Genomic DNA, 19,961 nt, shown 5'->3' on the forward strand with positions numbered 1-19,961 from the left:
AAGCCGAAATACATATTATAGCACACGGAATAAGCCAAAATTCACATTATAGCACACGGAATGAGCCGAAATTCACATTATAGTACATAGAATGAGCCGAAATTCACATTATTGCACACAGAATGAGCTGAAATTCAAATTATGACACATGGAATAAGACGAAATTCAGGGAGCGTGACAGCAGGGACATAGGGACAGCGAGAGTGACAGAAGGGACAGGGAGAGTGACACAGACAGGGAGAGTGACAGCAGGGACATAGGGACAGGGAGAGTGACAGAAGGGACAAGGAGAGTGACAGAGAGAGGGACAGCAAGGGCATACAGTAGGGACTAGGGAGAGAGTAAAGCGGCAGGGCAAGATTACCTATTTAACAGTGGCAGTGCTGAGGATGCTGTGATCTGTGGTGGATGAGGAGGCTGTCTGCATGGTGCAGAGAAGGACTAAGGGCAGTGGCCATAGGCGTGCGCAGCTAATTTTATTAGGGGGTGCACCCCCAGAGGGGCATGTCTAGCACCGCCTTTTGGGCGTATCTAGCACCACCTTTTGGGCTTGTCTACTGTCTAGCATCACCCAAGGACATGTCTAAAACAATTTTACATTCTCTCAGTAAAATCACATGGTTTAATCTAATTTCTCCCTAATAATAAAGTAGATATAATACACCCCCAGGTAGTACTGACGGTCCACTACGACATAACCCTGAATGCTAGCTGCCGCTGTACCCTATCACTGCTTACACTTCTCCAATATATCCCTGACCGAGTGCCGGAACTAGAGAGTGGTGTGCCTAGGTGCATATGCATTCCCCTCTCCACCCCCCACCCCACACACACCCCTTGCACCCCCCAGCACTACACCCTAATTTTGAGTGGGCCACTCTGAAAAGTACAGGAGATTTATTGAGCCAAACAGGAGGCAATCATGAGACCGCCTGTTGGAATAACGGCGCCACAGGCTTTTCTCCCTCTGTGGGTGTCCACGACACTCACAGAGAGAGAATAGATCCTGCGGCGAGTGCAGCGAGTCTCCGTGCCCACAGCGTGGTCGGTGCAGTGAGCCCGCAAGGGGCCTTCTAGCGTGGCGATCCCGGTGAGCCTGCAAGGGGCTTTCTAGCACTCGCTCCGCTGCCGGCATACTGGTGGCCGGTATCCCGCTGTCGGGATCATGACAGCCAGGATCCCGGCCGCCTGTAAGAGGTATGTATTCCAGGATGAACATTTCCATTTTAATATAACACAAACAAGTTTATAATGCACACTTGTGCCATCAGAGCCACGTTTGCCTCTTTTTTTGCCATCAGACCCCACTGCAGGACACCAGCATTTGTCACAAATGTCCCTATGCTCACCAGCCACTGACAGTAGTGCCCCATATTCACATTACGCCACACAGCATGAGTAAAGATTCACATTACGCCACATAGTATGAGCCAAAATTCATATTACGCCACACAGTGTGAGACAAAATTCACATTACTCCACATGGTATGAGCCGAAATTCACATAACGCCACACGGTATGAGCCAAAATTCACATAAAGCCACACAGTATGAGACGAAACTCACATTATGCCACACAGTATGAGACAAAATTCACATTACGCCACACGGTATGAGACGAAATTCACATTACGCCACACAGTATGAGCCGAAATTAACTTTATGACATACAGTATGAGCTGAAATTAACGTTACACCACACAGTATGATCCAAAACTCATGTTATGTCACACAGTATGACCCAGAATTCACATTATGGCACACAGTATGCCCCCAGCAGTGCCAGATACACATAATATCCCAGTAGTGCTCACTGTTATCATAAAAGTATAACACATTATTAATAATAAATATTTTGAGGGATATAAATAATTCATAGTAATAAAAAAAAAACAAATTTAACATATATTAAACAGAGGTGTCGCAGTGACACAGACAGATAGCGTGTCTTACCCTCTCTGCTGAGTGCTGAACTGTCTCAGGGTTGCTCAGCTGTGTCCTCCGCTCCGGCGGTGGCTCCGATTCCTCCTGAGAGGAACGCTGCCTGGGCTGAGCCTGTAATGTTGGCGTGGCTGGCGGCGGCAGTTGCAGGACAGCGAGGAGATGGCGCAGGGGCAGTTGCAGGATTTTTATGGGGAGGGGGGTTCAGTACACACACACACACACACACATATATATATACTGTATATATACACACACATAATATATATATATATTTACATACACACACACACACACATATATATACCTATATACATACATACATACATACATACACACACAGCATACATACACATAGGAGACTCATATAATAGTATACATACACATACACAATATACTAACATACACAGTACACAACATGCATATACAGTAGACACAGAGTAGCATACAGATACACAGCAGACACTATACATACTGTACACACACACATAGCTTTCACAAAAAAATTACACAGCCACCATAATTGCTGCCAGCCCCTGCCGGGTCAGCTAGAGGTTGTCTGGCCAGCATATTTAATTAAAGCTGCCCGCTTACCGATTCTCTCTTCCCCCCCCCCCCCCGGACATGCCACTAGCGCCGGCACCCCTGAAATGTGTCTCATACTCGCAGACAGGAGAGGAGACGCTGCATCCGACTCGTCCAGTCCAGCCTCATGAGAACCCCCCAGCGCTCGCGTAGCCGCGGGAGGAGACTGGTGGGCGCGTGCGGGAGGCGGAACTTTACCTCAATCACCCCCACTGCAGCCGCTGGGCAGCCACTTGCCACTAGTGACAGCAGCATGTACGCGGCGGCGGCGGCCAGCAGGCGCAGCAGCACAGTTGGTCAGTGCAGCAGGCTGAGATCGCAGGCATGGAGTGCGGGGGGTGCCGGACATTAGGGGGTGCCTGTGCGCACCAGGCACCCGCCGTGCGCACGCCTATGCTGAGGACACAATTGGGTGGCGGGAACAAAAGTAATACCACATAATGATCTTGAACCTGATTGTTGAAAAAATTGTTTACTACAGTAGTCCAAAGTCCAAATCCAGTTCAAATTCCAGTTCTAACTCTGCATCCTTGGAATGACATCCTTAGCATGCAACCTTAACAAATGACTGCAGCTCTTGAAAATAATTATTTTTTATACACACTACGAGTATCAGCTGGCACAACGGGAGGTGTGGTGCTGAGTATATTCAGCAATTTCATTAACAGAGTGTTGCATTGCAGACAGGATCACAGTTGCAGGTACAGGCCTATCTGTACCCACGGCTCTGCCCCCAGTGTGCCCCAATTACTGCGGGCCATAGTGATAGGGCAGACCTGCAGAAACCCCCACTGCACTGTAAAGAATGCAGCTACAGCTCAGTAGCTGCGGCTTCTCTCCTAGTGTGTCCCCATCACTGTGGCCATTAGTGATTGGGTAGCCTGGCAGCCGCTAGTAACTACAGCGCTGACCCCACTGTGCAGATCCAGCGGTTTAATTTTTAGGTTTTGTCATCGACGTCCGACCCAATATCAAGGGAACATCAGCACATGCTACAACAGAACAATCGATGGCTAAACCTGCAATGGGTTTCTAGCGATGGTTTAAAGCCATCAGTCATCAATGATTCAGCTGTTGATGGCCATCACTACAGTATACCATAAAAATTGCTAATTTTATAGTATACTGTGTTTAAAAAAAAAAAAAAATTTTAAATAAATTCATGCTGGATAAGTTTTAAATAGACAATCTCGACCGACAGGAATGGAGAAAATGTACAGTACATGCAAGTGTAAAAAAGGATGTCTGTGAAGGCTATGATAGAGTACATATGGGTCAATATATAAATATATATAGAGACTCAAAGACCAGTAAAGAACTGATGTAGGTAAGCCACCTAGCTAAAGAAATGGGATGAAATTAAATGATTATTACAAATTGAAAGGAAAGCAAACAATATGTGATTCTCATCATGGATGATTTTACCTATCAAGATACAAATTGGCACAATGAAACGAGAGGTTTTTGTGAAGGAAACCAATTTATGTCTATTTTGAAACATAACTACTGTACCTTCTACTAGATGTACAGGACTAACTCGAGGGGGGAACTTTAGTGAACTTGTTTTCATCTAATAAAACAGGTATTTTAGCTCATGAAATGGTAAATCGGTTTAGAACTACTGATAATGTTGTATAGTACAAAAACTATGAATTTTAAAAGGGCAAAATGTACAGTATTAATCTTATAGAAGCATTGACATTTTGTATGGGGAAAAGTACTCATATAATAAAACAGACAACCTGGGACATTTTAAAAAATATATATTTCTCTAACGTCCTAGAGGATGCTGGGGACTCCAAAAGGACCATGGGGTATAGACGGGATCCGCAGGAGCTTGGGCACACTATAAAGACTTAAACTGGGTGTGAACTGGCTCCTCCCTCTGTGCCCCTCCTCCAGACCTCAGTTAGACTTTGTGCCCAGGAGTGACTGGACACACACTAGGCGAGCTCTACAGAGTTTCTCTGGAAAAAGACTTTTGTTAGGTTTTTTATGTTCAGGGAGACCTGCTGGCTACAGGCTCCCTGCATCGTGGGACTGAGGGGAGAGAAGTCAGACCTACTTCTTCTTAGTTAAGGGCTCTGCTTCTTAGGCTACTGGACACCATTAGCTCCAGAGGGTTCGATCACTTGGTTCGCCTAGCTGCTTGTTCCCGGAGCCGCGCTATCACCCCCCTCACAGAAGCCAGAAGAAAGAAGCCGGGTGAGTATTAGAAGAACCGAAGACTTCAGTGATGGCAGAAGACTACAGTAAAGGAGGTACAGCGCAGCGGTAGTGCTGCGCTCCATGCTCCCACACACTTCACCAACGGCACTCACAGGGTGCAGGGCGCTAGGGGGGAGCGCCCTGGGCAGCAGTTACTGAGGTTTTGGCTGGAAAAGAAGGGCTATACAGTGTCCGATCACTGTACAGAGTACCCCCGCCAGTTTCCAGATTCAAATTTTAGCGGGCTAGAGCGCCGGGAAGGGGGCGGGGCTTAGCCGCAAATTGCTCACCAGCGCCATTTTCTTCTATCTTACAGCGCTGCAGAGACGTTGCCCGGACCTCCAAGCTCCCGCAAGTACACGGGGAGGAAAAACGGGGGGGGGGGGGGGGGGGGGGCACAGAAATTTGGTGTTTTTCAATTATATTGCCGGCGCTGAGCATATTACTAGCTTCGGTTAGTGTATGGGCGCTGGGGGTGTGAGCTGGCATACTCTCTCTGTGTTCTCCCTAATGGCTTCTCTGTGGAGCTGTCCCCGGGTTTGTGGACTGTGTGAGTGTGTTGGCACGAGGTGTCGACATGTCTGAACCGGGGTGTTCCTCCCCGGAGGAAGTTATGGGGGCTGCAGAAAAATATTTAAGTATGTGTCTGTCGGCACAGCCGACGGCTGATTGGATGACTATGCTGAGTACACTGAATACAAATGTGGCTTTATTGTCAAAGAGACTGGATAAATCTGATTCTCATACATAAACATGGAGACAGTCGGTGGAGGACGCATTGTCTCAGGTACAAACAGTCTCGTGGTCACAGAAGCGTGCTTTCAACCAGATGGCAGATACAGGTACCGACAGGGACTCTGACTCCGATGTCGATTTAAATGAAGATTCTTTGCATCCGCGGGTTGTCAAGAGTATTCAGTACATGATTATAGCCATTAAAGATGTTTTACATATATCTGAGGAACCTGCCGTTTGTTTGTTTGTTTGTTTGTTTGTTTATTTAAGGGGAAAAGGCCTGAGGTAAAGTTTCCTCCATCTCATGAAATGAATGCACTTTGTGAAAAGGCTTGGGAGTCGCCTGAAAAAAGGTGGCAGATTCCCAAGCGAATTTTGATGGCATATCCTTTTCCCTCTGACGATAGGGAAAAATGGGAGTCGTCTCCAAATGTGGACAAGGCTCTATCACGGTTGTCCAAGAAGGTGGCACTTCCGTCTCCTGACATGGCTGCCCTCAAGGATCCGGCGGATTGTAAGCTGGAGACGACTTTGAAGTCCATTTTCGTCAATACTGGTGCATTGCTCAGACCTGCTGTGGCATCGGTATGGGTGAGTAGTGCTATTGCAAAGTGTGCTGAAAATTTGGCTTCTGATATGGATGCTCTTGATAAAGATATTCTTCTGACTCTTGGTTATATTAAGGACGCTGCAGATTACCTAAAGGATGCGACGAGGGATGTTGGCCTCTTGGGATCCAGAGCCAATGCCATGTAGATTTCGGCCAGGAGGGCGCTGTGGATTCACCAATGGAATGGTGATGCCGACTCCAAGAAGAATATGGAAGCTCTTCCTTTTAAAGGTAGTGTCTTGTTCGGTAAAGGCCTGGCTGACCTGGTGTCGACCACTACGGCAGGTAAGTCATCTTTTCTTCCTTATGTTCACACACAACAGAAGAAGGCGCCCCATCAGCAGATGCAGTCCTTTCGGCCTAATAAATACAAAAGAGGTAAGGGCTCGTCCTTCCTCGCTTCAAAAGGTAGAGGTAGGGGAAGGAAGTCACCTGCAGTATCAGGGTCTTAGACATAGTGTCCCAAGGGTACAGACTGGAGTTTCAGGAGATGCCCCCAACCGATTTTTCGTGTCGGCCTTGCCAACTTCTCTTCCCGAAAGAGAGGTGGTAAGAGATGCGATACAAAAGTTGTGTCAACAGAGGGTCGTGGTGCCGGTTCCTCCGTCAGATCGGGGGAAAGGGTTCTATTCGAGCCTCTTTGTGGTGCCGAAGCCGGACGGTTCGGTCAGACCGATACTGAACCTAAAATCCCTCAATCCATACTTGAAAACTTTCAAGTTCAAGATGGAGTCTCTTCGAGCGGTGATCTCCAGCCTCGAAGGGGGAGATTTTATGGCGTCAGTCGACATAAAGGATGCTTACTTACACATCCCGATATTCCCTCCTCATCAAGCTTTCCTGAGGTTCGCGGTACAGGAGTATCATTACCAATTTCAGGCGTTGCCGTTTGGGCTTTCCACGGCCCCGAGGGTTTTCACCAAGGTAATGGCAGAGATGATGGTCCTCCTGCGCAAGCAAGGGGTCACAATTATCCTGTACTTGGACGATCTCCTAATAAAGGCGAGGTCCAAGGAGCAGTTGTTAAGAAATGTGGATCTCTCCCTGTCGGTTCTGCGACATCACGGTTGGATACTAAATTTGCCAAAGTCTCAATTGATCCCGACCACTCGGCTGCCCTTCCTGGGCATGGTCCTGGACACAGAGATACAGAGAGTGTTTATTCCGGAGGTCAAAGCTCTGGAAATCCAGAACATGGTCAGAGAGCTCCTGAGGCCGACAAGTGTGTCGATTCATCAATGCACTCGGGTACTAGGAAAGATGGTTGCGGCTTATGAAGCCATTCCGTTTGGCAGGTTTCATGACCGGGTGTTTCAGTGGGATCTGCTGAAAAAATGGTCCGGGTCTCACCTGCACATGCACCGGAAAATAACTCTATCTTCCAGAGCCAGGATTTCTCTCCTGTGGTGGCTGCAAGGCTCTCACCTTCTAGAGGGGCGCCGATTCGGAATCCAGGACTGGGTCCTGCTGACAACAGATGCAAGTCTCCGAGGCTGGGGCACAGTCACGCAAGGAAGAAATTTCCAGGGAAAGTGGTCAAGCCAGGAATCTTGTCTCCACATAAACGTTCTCGAGTTGAGAGCCATTTACAACGGCCTGCTGCAAGCAAAGAACCTTCTTCAGGGTCTCCCTGTCCTAATCCAGTCGGACAACATAACAGCAGTATCGTACGTAAACCGCCAAGGCGGAACAAGGAGCAGGGTGGCTATGGAGGAAGCCACAAGAATCCTTCACTGGGCGGAACAGCACGTCAGCAGTCTTTCTCCCGGGCGTAGACAACTGGGAAGCAGACTTCCTCAGCAGACACAATCTACATCTGGGAGAGTGGGCTCTCCATCAAGAGGTATTTGCCGAATTGACAAAGCGTTGGGGACTTCCTCTGATAGACATGATGGTGTCTCGCCTCAACAAGAAGCTTCCGAGGTATTGTTCCAGGTCGAGGGACTCCCAGGCCAGCGCAGCGGACGCCCTGGAGACTCCGTGGGTGTTTCCGTCGGTGTATGTGTTCCCTCCACTCCCTCTCATTCCGAAGGTCCTGAGGATCGTTCGAAGAACAGGGGTTCAGGCGATACTCATCGTTACCGATTGGCCACAGAGGGCCTGGTATCCGGATCTTCAAGAATTACTAGTGGAAGATCCCTGGCCGCTTCCTCTACGAGAGGACCTGTTGTTGCAGGGGCCCTGCGTGTTTCCGGACTTAACGCGGCTGCGTTTGACAGCGTGGAAGTTGAGCGCCAAATCTTAGCTCGGAAGGGTATTCCAGGGGAGGTGATCCCCACTCTCCTTAAAGCTAGGAAGTAAGTTACGGCAAAACATTATCACCGTATTTGGAGGAAATATGTTTCATAGTGTGAGACCAAAGCAGCTCCGGCAGAGGAGTTTCACTTGGGTCGGTTTCTCCATTTTTTGCAGGCAGGCGTAGATGCAGGCCTGAAATTGGGTTCCATAAAAGTGCAGATTTCGGCTCTATCTATTTTCTTTCAGAAAGAATTGCCCGTCCTTCCTGAGGTTCAGACTTTTGTGAAGGGAGTGTTGCATATCCACCCTCCATTTGTGCCGCCGGTGGCGCCGTGGGATCTTGAAGTGGTCTTGCAGTTCCTTAGGTCTCACTGGTTTGAACCTTTGCGTAAGGTTGAGTTAAAGTTTCTCACTTGGAAAGTGGTCATGCTTTTGGCTCTGGCGTCGGCCAGGCGAGTGTCAGAGTTGGCGGCCTTGTCTCACAAGAGCCCGTATTTGATTTTGCATTCGGATAGAGCGGAATTGAGGACTCGTCAACAATTTCTGCCGAAGGTAGTTTCTTCGTTCCACATTAACCAACCTATTGTGGTGCCTGTGGCTACGGATGTTGTGGCGGTTCCAAAGTCTCTTGATGTTGTAAGAGCTTTGAAAATTTATGTCGCCAGAATGGCTCGTACCAGGAAAACAGAAGCTTTGTTTGTCCTTTATGCTTCCAACAAGATTGGAATCCTGCTTCTAAACAAACTATTGCTCGCTGGATTTGTACTACGATTCAGCAGGCTCATTCTTCGGCTGGGCTACCGTTGCCGATGTCGGTAAAGGCCCATTCTACTAGGAAGGTGGGCTCTTCTTGGGCGGCTGCCCGAGGGGTCTCGGCACTTCAGCTTTGCCGAGCAGCTACGTGGTCAGGTTCAAACACATTTGCTAAGTTTTACAAGTTTGATACCCTGGCTGAGGAGGATATCATGTTTGCTCAATCGGTGCTGCAGAGTCATCCGCACTCTCCCGCCCGGTCTGGAGCTTTGGTATAGACCCCATGGTCCTTTTGGAGTCCCCAGCATCCTGTAGGACGTAAGAGAAAATAGGATTTTACCGGTACCGGTAAATCCTTTTCTCCTAGTCCGTAGAGGATGCTGGGCGCCCATCCCAGTGCGGACTGTTACTTGCAGTTGTAGTATTACTGGTTGTATTTGTTTACACATGGGTTGTGTATTTGTTTATTCAGCTTGTTGCTGTTGTTAATTCATACGGTTATCTGGTTTTATACTACTCCAGTTGTACGGTATGTTGTGGTGGGGGCTGGTATGTGTCCCGCCCTTTGTTTAAACAAAAATCCTTTCCTCGAAATGTCCGTCTCTCCTGGGCACAGTTCCTATAACTGAGGTCTGGAGGAGGGGCATAGAGGGAGGAGCCAGTTCACACCCAGTTTAAGTCTTTATAGTGTGCCCAAGCTCCTGCGGATCCCGTCTATACCCAATGGTCCTTTTGGAGTACCCAGCATCCTCTACGGACTAGGAGAAAAGGATTTACCGGTAGGTATTAAAATCCTATTTTTAAATACATACGGTTGTATGCCTGTCCTGTATGGAAACAACTTCTTTAGGAATAAAAGGTGAACAATGTGGTTAAATAACATTTGTAAAACAAATGTGTGACATAACCTGACTAGGGGTCTGATTCAGACCTGATCACTGTTGTGCGAAATCGCATAGCTGCTGATTATCGAACGACTGCACATGCATATGCACCGCAATGCGCAGGCGTGACTGCAAACAGGTGCAAAAATGTTGAATGCTAGGTGTACAGAAGGTGATTGACATGAAGCGGACATTTGTGGGTGGTAACGGGCCGTCTTCTGGGAGTGTCAGGAAAAATGCTGATGTTCCCAAGCATTTTCAGAGAGGGTGTGTAACGTCAGCTCCGGCCCTGATCAGCCTGTTTCTATCGCACTCTAGGAGTATGTCCTGGGCTACGCACAGACTGCACAGTATTGAATAATTATTTGATGGTGAGTGAGTTGCAAATGGATTTGCAGATGTCCGCTGTCTGGCGAAGTTTTTTGCACGGTATACGCATGCATTCGCACACTTTCATGGGGCAGGTTTTCACTCTATATGGGCGGAGACTATCTGATCGCAGCCCTCTGCAAATTTGCAGAGGAGCGATCAGGTCTGAATTAGGCCCTATAGCTGATCAGTACTCTAGTTATTAGTATAACTTGTCACTTTGATGTAGGAACTTACACAACCAAGGTTCAAGGTATGGGTCTGCTCGAATTAGGGAACTCCACCAGACCTCTGCTCTGCAACAAGAAACCCCAGTTAGCGGGGAGAGAACAAACCTGTCATTTTCATGGCTGCTGGTGGCAAGGAGAAGTCTTCTCCCCTTGCCGAATGTCTCTATATCATGTAGCAAACAAATGTATAAAGAAATAAGATTAGCAAAAATTGAACCTGGAATAACATTGCCGAAAGTATGAGTATAGTACAAGTGGCAATATTGGGCTGCAAAGTGATAACCTAGGAAAATAAATGTGGATTATAAAAAGGAAATAAAGGGAAAGGTGATTTTTAAGAAATGGAGATGCAGTTACACTTAAACATCATAGAGATAGAAAAAGCAGCTGGCCTAGGTGGCATCTAATTTGCGGGCCAGGTGCTATAGAACCAAGTGTTGCCATGTATGGAGCCCTTAATGGATGGTTTCATTCCCTGTCACACTCCCAAGACAAATTCCCCACACACCCCCAGTAGTGTATTTCATTTGTATGTACATTGGCATATCTACTAATGGATGCAGGGTGTGTGATGCAGACCCTACACTCATTTAATTATACTCTCCTCTCTGGAGTCCTGCATTAGCGCAGCAGCAACAACAATCACCAGGAAAATGGTGCGGTGACCATTTTCCTAGTGACTGCGCATGCGTAGTAGAGAAGTCAGTGGGAACATGGCACGGCCACCATGTTTCCAGAGAGCTGCACCCTCCTTTCTTAAACTGCCCCTATTGGTGTAAGTTTCTTGGATCTTGGAAGCACAGTTTATGTTTTATATATATATATATATATATATATATATACATACAGGTTGAGTATCCCTTATCCAAAATCCCAACTGAGATAATTACACATTTATATAGATATTATATATCTATATAATATATCTATATATACACATAATATATAATATATATGTTATTATCTCAGTAGGGGACCCAAAAATGTGGGATTCTGAATTTCGGATAAGGGATACTCAACCTGTATACATACATACATATATATATATATATATATATATATATATATACATACATACATACATACATACATACATACATACATACACAGTATATATATATATATACAGGTTGAGTCTCCCTTATCCAAAATGCTTGGGACCAGAAGTATTTTGGATATCGGATTTTTCCGTATTTTGGAATAATTGCATACCATAATGATATATCATGGTGATGGGACCTTAGTCTAAGCACAGAATGCCTTTATGTTTCATATACACCTAATACACACAGCCTGAAGGTCATTTTAGCCAATATTTTTAATAACTTTGTGCGTTAAACAAAGTGTGTGTGTATATTCACAAAATTCAGTTATGTTTCATATATACCTTATACACACAGCCTGAAGGTCATTTAATACAATATTTTTAATAACTTTGTGTATTAAACAAAGTTTGTGTACATTGAGCCATCAGAAAACAAAGCTTTCACTATCTCACTCTCACTCAAAAGATTCCGTATTTCGGAATATTCCGTATTTCGGAATATTTGGATATGGGATACTCAACCTGTATATATATATATATATATATATATATATATATATATATATAATTATTTATTTATTGTGTAAAAGGAGGATAGTTGAATGCAGCCTACAGTACTTAGTAATGTAATTTCTGTGATTGTTATGAACATTTTGGAAGAGTTTGCTACTTTTAACATAACCGTCCAATACACAGTTGGAAGTACCAAATAAAGGCAAAGATTATGTACATAGAAAGGTGGTTTAAGGATAAAAGACAAATGATTTAAACTAAGCTGAAGTTATTAGTGGTATGCCAAAGGGATCAGTATTGTACTCTGTCCTTTACAATATTGTTTATTAATTACCTTAAAGGTAATTCAGGCTGCATTACTGCAGAAGCAGCGATCGCAGTCTGAATCACTTTGTTGAGTGCGCACGTGCAGAGGCGGTTGTGGGACGTCACACGCAGCTCCTGCGACCCGGGGCGTGATGGGTAGCTCCCTGCCGGAGCGCAGGAGCTGTGAAGGCAGGGAGCCATTTGCCGGGGGGGGGGGGGGGGGGGGGGGCAGGGCCAGACATGCGAGGCAGACTAGCCCTGTGCTGGGCGTTCCCCCCCCCGCATGCCTGAGAAAATGATCGTGGATGTGTTAAATTTAGATCATCTACGATCAGATCTGAATTAGACCCCTTGTTGGTGGCACAGAATGCAAAGTATTCATGACAGTAAGCTATATATTGTTATTAGGACAGAGCTAGATAATAACTTGCTAAAGATTTAAACAAAATGGAAATCTGGACTATGAAGTAGCAGAAATAAATCTATTGTGGATAAAGAGTTACACACACAGGCAGGGTAAATAATTATGCTACTATTTGCATCTTAAATTAAACATCGGGGTAAACTTAAATGGAAAATAAAACAAGTTTTATGGTAAGAACTTACCTTTGTTAAAACTCTTTCTGCGAGGTACACTGGGCTCGACAAGTAATGGACAATAGGGGGTGTAGAGTTGGATCTTGATCCGAGGCACCAACAGGCTCAAAGTTTTGACTGTTCCCAGAATGCATAGCGCCGCCTCCTATATCACCCCGCCTCCCTGCACAGGATCTCAGTTTTTAGTTAACCAGTCCAATGCAGTAGCAGGAAAAGAGACGACAACGGTTAGTAGCCACAACACCGCATTCTCGCGACAGGAGACTGTAAGGCTAATGCCATACCAACCCAAAGAAGCTAAGTGCGTCAGGGTGGGCGCCTTGTGGAGCCCAGTGTACCTCGCAGAAAGAGTTTTAGCAAAGGTAAGTTCTTACCATAAAACTCGTTTTCTGCGGGGTACACTGGGCTCCACAAGGAATGGACAATGGGGATGTCCTAAAGCAGTTCCTTATGGGAGAGGACGCACTGTACCGGGCACAAGAACCCGGCGTCCAAAGGAAGCATCCTGGGAAGCGGCAGTATCGAAGGCATAGAACCTTATGAACGTGTTCACAGAGGACCACGTAGCCGCCTTGCACAATTGTTCAAGGGTCGCACCATGTTGGGCCACCTAAGAAGGTCCAACAGACCGAGTAGAATGGGCCTTAATGTGATTAGGAGCAGAGAGACCAGCCTTCACATGAGCATGTGCAATCACCATTCTAATCCATCTGGCCAGAGTTTGCTAGTGAGCAGGCCAGCCACGTTTGTGAAACGCAAACACAACAAAAAGAGAATCCGATTTCCAAATAGAAGCAGTTCTCTTCACATAGATACGGAGAGCCCGTACCACATCCAAAGACCGCTCTTTGGGAGACAGATCAGGAGAAACAAGTGCCGGAACTACAATCTCCTGATTAAGGTGGAATGAAGAAACCACCTTAGTTAGATAGCCGGGACGAGTCCTAAGAACCGCCGGGTCACGGTGAAATATCAGATATGGGGAACTATAGGACAAGGGCCCCAAATCCGACACTCTTCTAGCTGAAGCAATAGCCAGCAGAAACACCACCTTAAGGGAAAGCCACTTAAGGTCAGCTGAACCAAGAGGTTCAAACGGAGACTCTTGTAACGCCTCCAAAACCACCGACAAGTCCCAAGGAGCTACATGCGGGACATAGGGAGGTTGGATACCCAACACGCCCTGAGTAAAGGTATGCACATCAGGTAAGGTCGCAATTTTTCTCTGAAACCACACCGACAAGGCAGATATTTGAACCTTGAGGGAGGCCAGACGCAGGCCTAAGTCCAGGCCCTGCTGAAGAAAAGCCAACAACTTGGCTATACTAAACTTGGAAGCGTCATAATCGTTAGATGCGCACCAAACAAAGTAAGAATGCCAGACCCTATAGTAAATCCGAGCTGAAGCCGGTTTCCGGGCCCGCAACATAGTTTGAATGACCGCCTCAGAAAACCCTTTAGCCCTTAAGACAGAAGCTTCAAGAGCCACGCCATCAAAGACAGCCAGGCTAGGTCCTGGTAGACACAGGGGCCCTGAACGAGGAGGTCTGGGCATTGTGGAAGTAGAAATGGACGCTCTGACGATAGGCCTTGCTGGTCTGAGAACCAGTGCCGTCTGGGCCACGCTGGAGCTATGAGAAGCAGAATTCCTTTTTCTTGCTTGAACTTCCGAATTACCCTGGGCAGGAGTGACACCGGAGGGAACACGTACGGCAGCCGAAACCTCCACGGTACCACCAGCGCATCCACGAATGCTGCTTGAGGATCCCTTGTCCTTGCTCCGAAGACCGGAAACTTGTGATTGTGTTGAGACGCCATTAGATCTACGTCTGGAAGGCCCCACCTTTCCACTAGGAGTTGAAACACTTCTAGATGGAGGCCTCACTCGCCGTCATGCACGTACTGACGACTGAGAAAGTCCGCTTCCCAATTCAGGACTCCCGGAATGAATATTGCCGATATGGCCGGTAGATGGCGTTATGCCCACTGTAGAATCCGTGAGACTGCCTTCATTGCTAGGCGGCTTCGAGTGCCGCCTTGATGATTTATGTAGGCCACTGTGGTGGCATTGTCCGACTGTACTTGAACAGGATGGTTCTGAATTAAATGCTGGGCTAGGTTCAAGGCATTGAAGACCGCCCGCAACTCCAGAATATTGATTGAGAGCAGGGACTCCTCCTTGGTCCACCGCCCCTGAAGGCAGTGTTGCTCCAGCACCGCGCCCCAACCTCTTAGACTGGCATCTGTTGTCAACAGGACCCAGTCGGATATCCAGAATGGACGGCCCCTGCACAGTTGTTGGTCCCGGAGCCGCCAGAGCAGCGACAGACGGACCCCCGGAGTCAATGAGATCATTTGAGACCTGATCCGGTGAGGCAGGCCGTCCCATTTGGCTAGAATCAGCCTCTGGAGAGGGTGAGAATGAAATTGAGCGTACTCCACCATGTTGAATGCTGACACCATGAGGCCCAGCACCTGCATCGCCGAATGTATCGACACTTGCGGACGAGATAGGAAGCAACGAATCCTGTCCTGAAGTTTCAGGACTTTCTCCTGAGACAGGAACAACTGCTGGTTGTAAGTGTCCAATAGTGCTCCCAGATGCACCATGCTCTGAGCAGGGATCAGGGATGACTTCTTCCAGTTGATGAGCCACCCGTGGGCTTGCAGAAACCAGACCATCACATCTAGATGACGTAGGAGAAGTTCTGGGGAATTTGCCAGGATTAACAAGTCGTCCAAATACGGCAGTATCCTGACCCCTTGACGGCGGAGTACCACCGTCATCACCGCCATGACTTTTGTAAAGACTCGCGGAGCCGTTGTTAAACCAAAAGGTAACACCCGAAACTGATAATGGCAGTTGCCAATCGCAAATCTCAGGTATTGCTGATGAGACACTGCTATAGGAACATGCAGGTAAGCATCCTGTATATCCAGGGAGACCATGAAGTCCCCAGGATCCAAGGCCATAACTATAGAGCGAATGGTTTCCATCCGGAACTTGGAAACCTTCACAAACCTGTTCAATGCCTTGAGGTTGAGAATGGGCCGGGAGGACCCATTCGGTTTCGGGACTAGAAACAGCGGAGAATAGTACCCCCGGCCCCTCTGCGCAAGAGGCACCTGTACTACGACTCCTGTATCCAGGAGGGTCTGTACCACCGAATGTAGAGTGTTTGCCTTTGTCTTGTCCAACGGGACATCTGTCTGGCAAAATCGATGAGGGGGTCAGTTTTTGAAGGCTATGGCGTAACCTCGTGTGACGACTTCCCGTACCCAGGCATCTGAAGTGGTCTTCAACCATTCCTGGGTATACCCTAGAAGCCGGCCCCCCACCCTGGGATCCCCCAGAGGGAGGCCCGCCCCGTCATGCGGCAGGCTTATCTGTCTTGGAAGCTGGCTGACGGGCCGCCCAGGCTCTTTTGGTTTTAGGATTAACAGGTTTGGAAGTGCGGGCCTGCTTGTTGTACGCTTGACCTTTTGCTTTACCTGAAGGACGAAAGGGGCAAAAGGAATTACCTTTAGCCTTCGACACAGAAGGAGCAGTACTTGGCAGACAGGCAGTTTTGGCAGTAGCCAAGTCAGCCACAATCTTATTTAAATCCTCCCCAAACAGAATATCTCCCTTAAAAGGGAGTACCTCCAGGGTTTTTCTAGAGTCCAGATCCACAGACCAGGATCTCAGCCACAATATCCGGCGAGCCAGGACTGATGTAGTAGAGGCCTTGGCTGCCAGGATACCGACATCAGAAGCCGCCTCTTTAATATAACGAGAAGCTGCGACAATATAAGACAAGCATTGTCTAGCATGGTCAGAGGAGATTTCAGCATCTAACTCCAAGGCCCATGCTTCAATGGCCTCTGCAGCCCAAGTAGCTGCAATAGTGGGCCTTTGTGCAGCACCCGTGAGGGTGTAAATCGCTTTCAGACAACCCTCCACACGTTTATCCGTAGGCTCTTTTAGAGACGTGACGGTGATGACCGGTATAAGCTGAGGAAACCACCATCCTAGCCACATGTGAGTCCACTGGAGGAGGCGTTTCCCAATTCTTAGACAGCTCCGACGCGAGGGGATAGCGAGCCAGCATCTTCTTTTGAGGCACAAACTTCGTACCCAGGTTTTCCCAGGGTTCCTGACGTATATCAATTAGGTGGTCAGAGTGAGGTAAAACTTGTTTAATCACCTTCTGACGCTTGAACCTATCTGGTTTCTTAGGAGGAACGGATGGCTCGGGATCATCCGTAATCTGTAGAATTAACTTAATAGCCTCCAAGAGATCAGGAACATCCACATGTGAACCATCCTCCCCATAGGCCGTATCTTAGTCAGAACCTGTAGGGTCAGTGTAAGTGCCGTCTTCATCCGACGAGGTGTCAGTGACAGCAGTGGATTGTGAGGAGACAAGCGCTTGCTTAAAGGACCCCTTGGACGTAGGTGAGCGACGGTCAGACTTTTTAGTAGTCAGGGACTGGTTCAACTTCTTTTTTGAGCAGATAAATCATCCGCCCACGGCGGGTTAGCTGCAGGGACTACAAACGGTTGTACCGGCATTGGGGGTCCCATAGGGGGTGTTAGTTTATGAACTAGCGTATGCAGAAGCGTGGAAAAAGCCGCCCATGGCAGGTCATTATTTGCCCCCGTTGCCACTGTCCCACTGGGGGGCAAGGAGCCCCCAGAACCAGAGCCCAAAGCTGCTATATTCTCCTCATAGGTATCTGCGGCTTCAGCAACACCGGCAGTGTGTTCAGCCCCAAAACCGTTACCCTCAGAAGCAGACATGATATAACTTGCAGTATCAGGTAACACAGTACAATTTGTTCGCAGCACGATACCTCTAGCCCAAAACCCTGCGCAGTGTAGTCAGCACCAGCAGAGATAAAGGAGAGATATGGGCCCTCATTCCGAGTTGTTCGCTCGTTCTTTTTCATCGCATCGCAGTGAAAATCCGCTTAGTACGCATGCGCAAAGTTCGCACTGCGACTGCGCCAAGTAACTTTACTATGAAGAAAGTATTTTTACTCACGGCTTTTTCTTCGCTCCGGCGATCGTAATGTGATTGACAGGAAATGGGTGTTACTGGGCGGAAACACGGCGTTTCAGGGGCGTGTGGCTGAAAACGCTACCGTTTCCAGAAAAAACGCAGGAGTGGCCGGAGAAACGGTGGGAGTGCCTGGGCGAACGCTGGGTGTGTTTGTGACGTCAACCAGGAACGACAAGCACTGAACTGATCGCACAGGCAGAGTAAGTCTGGAGCTACTCTGAAACTGCTAAGTAGTTAGTAATCGCAATATTGCGAATACATCAGTCGCAATTTTAAGAAGCTAAGATTCACTCCCAGTAGGCGGCGGCTTAGCGTGTGTAACTCTGCTAAATTCGCCTTGCGACCGATCAACTCGGAATGAGGGCCATGGTGACTAAATCACAGAGAAAAATACGTAAAACAGTATATCTTTGTGAAAATCCTATATTAGATAAAACCTGATGCATATACACTGCTCAAAAAAATAAAGGGAACACTAAAATAACACATCCTAGATCTGAATGAATGAAATATTCTTATTAAATACTTTATTCTTTACATAGTTGAATGTGCTGACAACAAAATCACACAAAAATTATCAATGGAAATCAAATTTATTAACCCATGGAGGTCTGGATTTGGCGTCCCCCTCAAAATTAAAGTGGAAAAACACACTACAGGCTGATCCAGCTTTGATGTAATGTCCTTAAAACAAGTCAAAATGAGGCTCAGTAGTGTGTGGCCTCCACATGCCTGTATGACCTCCCTACAACGCCTGGGCATGCTCCTGATGAGGTGGCGGATGGTCTCCTGAGGGATCTCCTCCCAGACCTGGACTAAAGCATCCGCCAACTCCTGGACAGTCTGTGGTGCAACGTGGCGTTGGTGGATGGAGCGAGATATGATGTCCCAGATGTGCTCAATTGGATTCAGGTCTGGGGAACGGGCGGGCCAGTCCATAGCATCAATGCCTTCGTCTTGCAGGAACTGCTGACACACTCCAGCCACATGAGGTCTAGCATTGTCTTGCATTAGGAGGAACCCAGGGCCAACCGCACCAGCATATGGTCTCACAAGGGGTCTGAGGATCTCATCTCGGTACCTAATGGCAGTCAGGCTACCTCTGGCGAGCACATGGAGGGCTGTGCGGCCCCCCAAAGAAATGCCACCCCCCACCATTACTGACCCATTGCCAAACCGGTCATGCTGGAGGATGTTGCAGGCAGCAGAACGTTCTCCTTGGTGTCTCCAGAATCTGTCATGTCTGTCAAGTGCTCAGTGAGAACCTGCTTTCATCTGTGAAGAGCACAGGGCGCCAGTGGCAAATTTGCCAATCTTGGTGTTCTCTGGCAAATGCCAAATGTCCTGCACGGTGTTGGGCTGTAAGCACAACCCCCACCTGTGGACGTCGGGCCCTCATACCACCCTCATGGAGTCTGTTTCTTATCATTTGAGTAGACACATGCACATTTGTGGCTTGCTGGAGGACATTTTGCAGGGCTCTGGCAGTGGTCCTCCTGTTCGTCCTTGCACAAAAGCGGAGGTAGCGGTCCTGCTGCTGGGTTGTTGCCCTCCTACGGCCTCCTCCACGTCTCCTGATGTACTGGCCTGTCTCCTGGTAGCGCCTCCATGCTCTGGACACTACGCTGACAGACACAGCAAACCTTATTGCCACAGCTCGCATTGATGTGCCATCCTGGATGAGCTGCACTACCTGAGCCACTTGTGTGGGTTGTAGGGAGGTCATACAGGCACGTGGAGGCCACACACACTACTGAGCCTCATTTTGACTTGTTTTTTTGGACATTACATCAAAGTTGGATCAGCCTGTAGTGTGTTTTTCCACTTTCATTTTGAGTGTGACTCCAAATCCAGACCTCCATGGGTTAATACATTTGATTTCCATTGATAATTTTTGTGTAAT

Source organism: Pseudophryne corroboree, chromosome 6 (assembly GCF_028390025.1).
Source record: "Pseudophryne corroboree isolate aPseCor3 chromosome 6, aPseCor3.hap2, whole genome shotgun sequence".
Lineage (NCBI taxonomy): Eukaryota > Metazoa > Chordata > Amphibia > Anura > Myobatrachidae > Pseudophryne > Pseudophryne corroboree.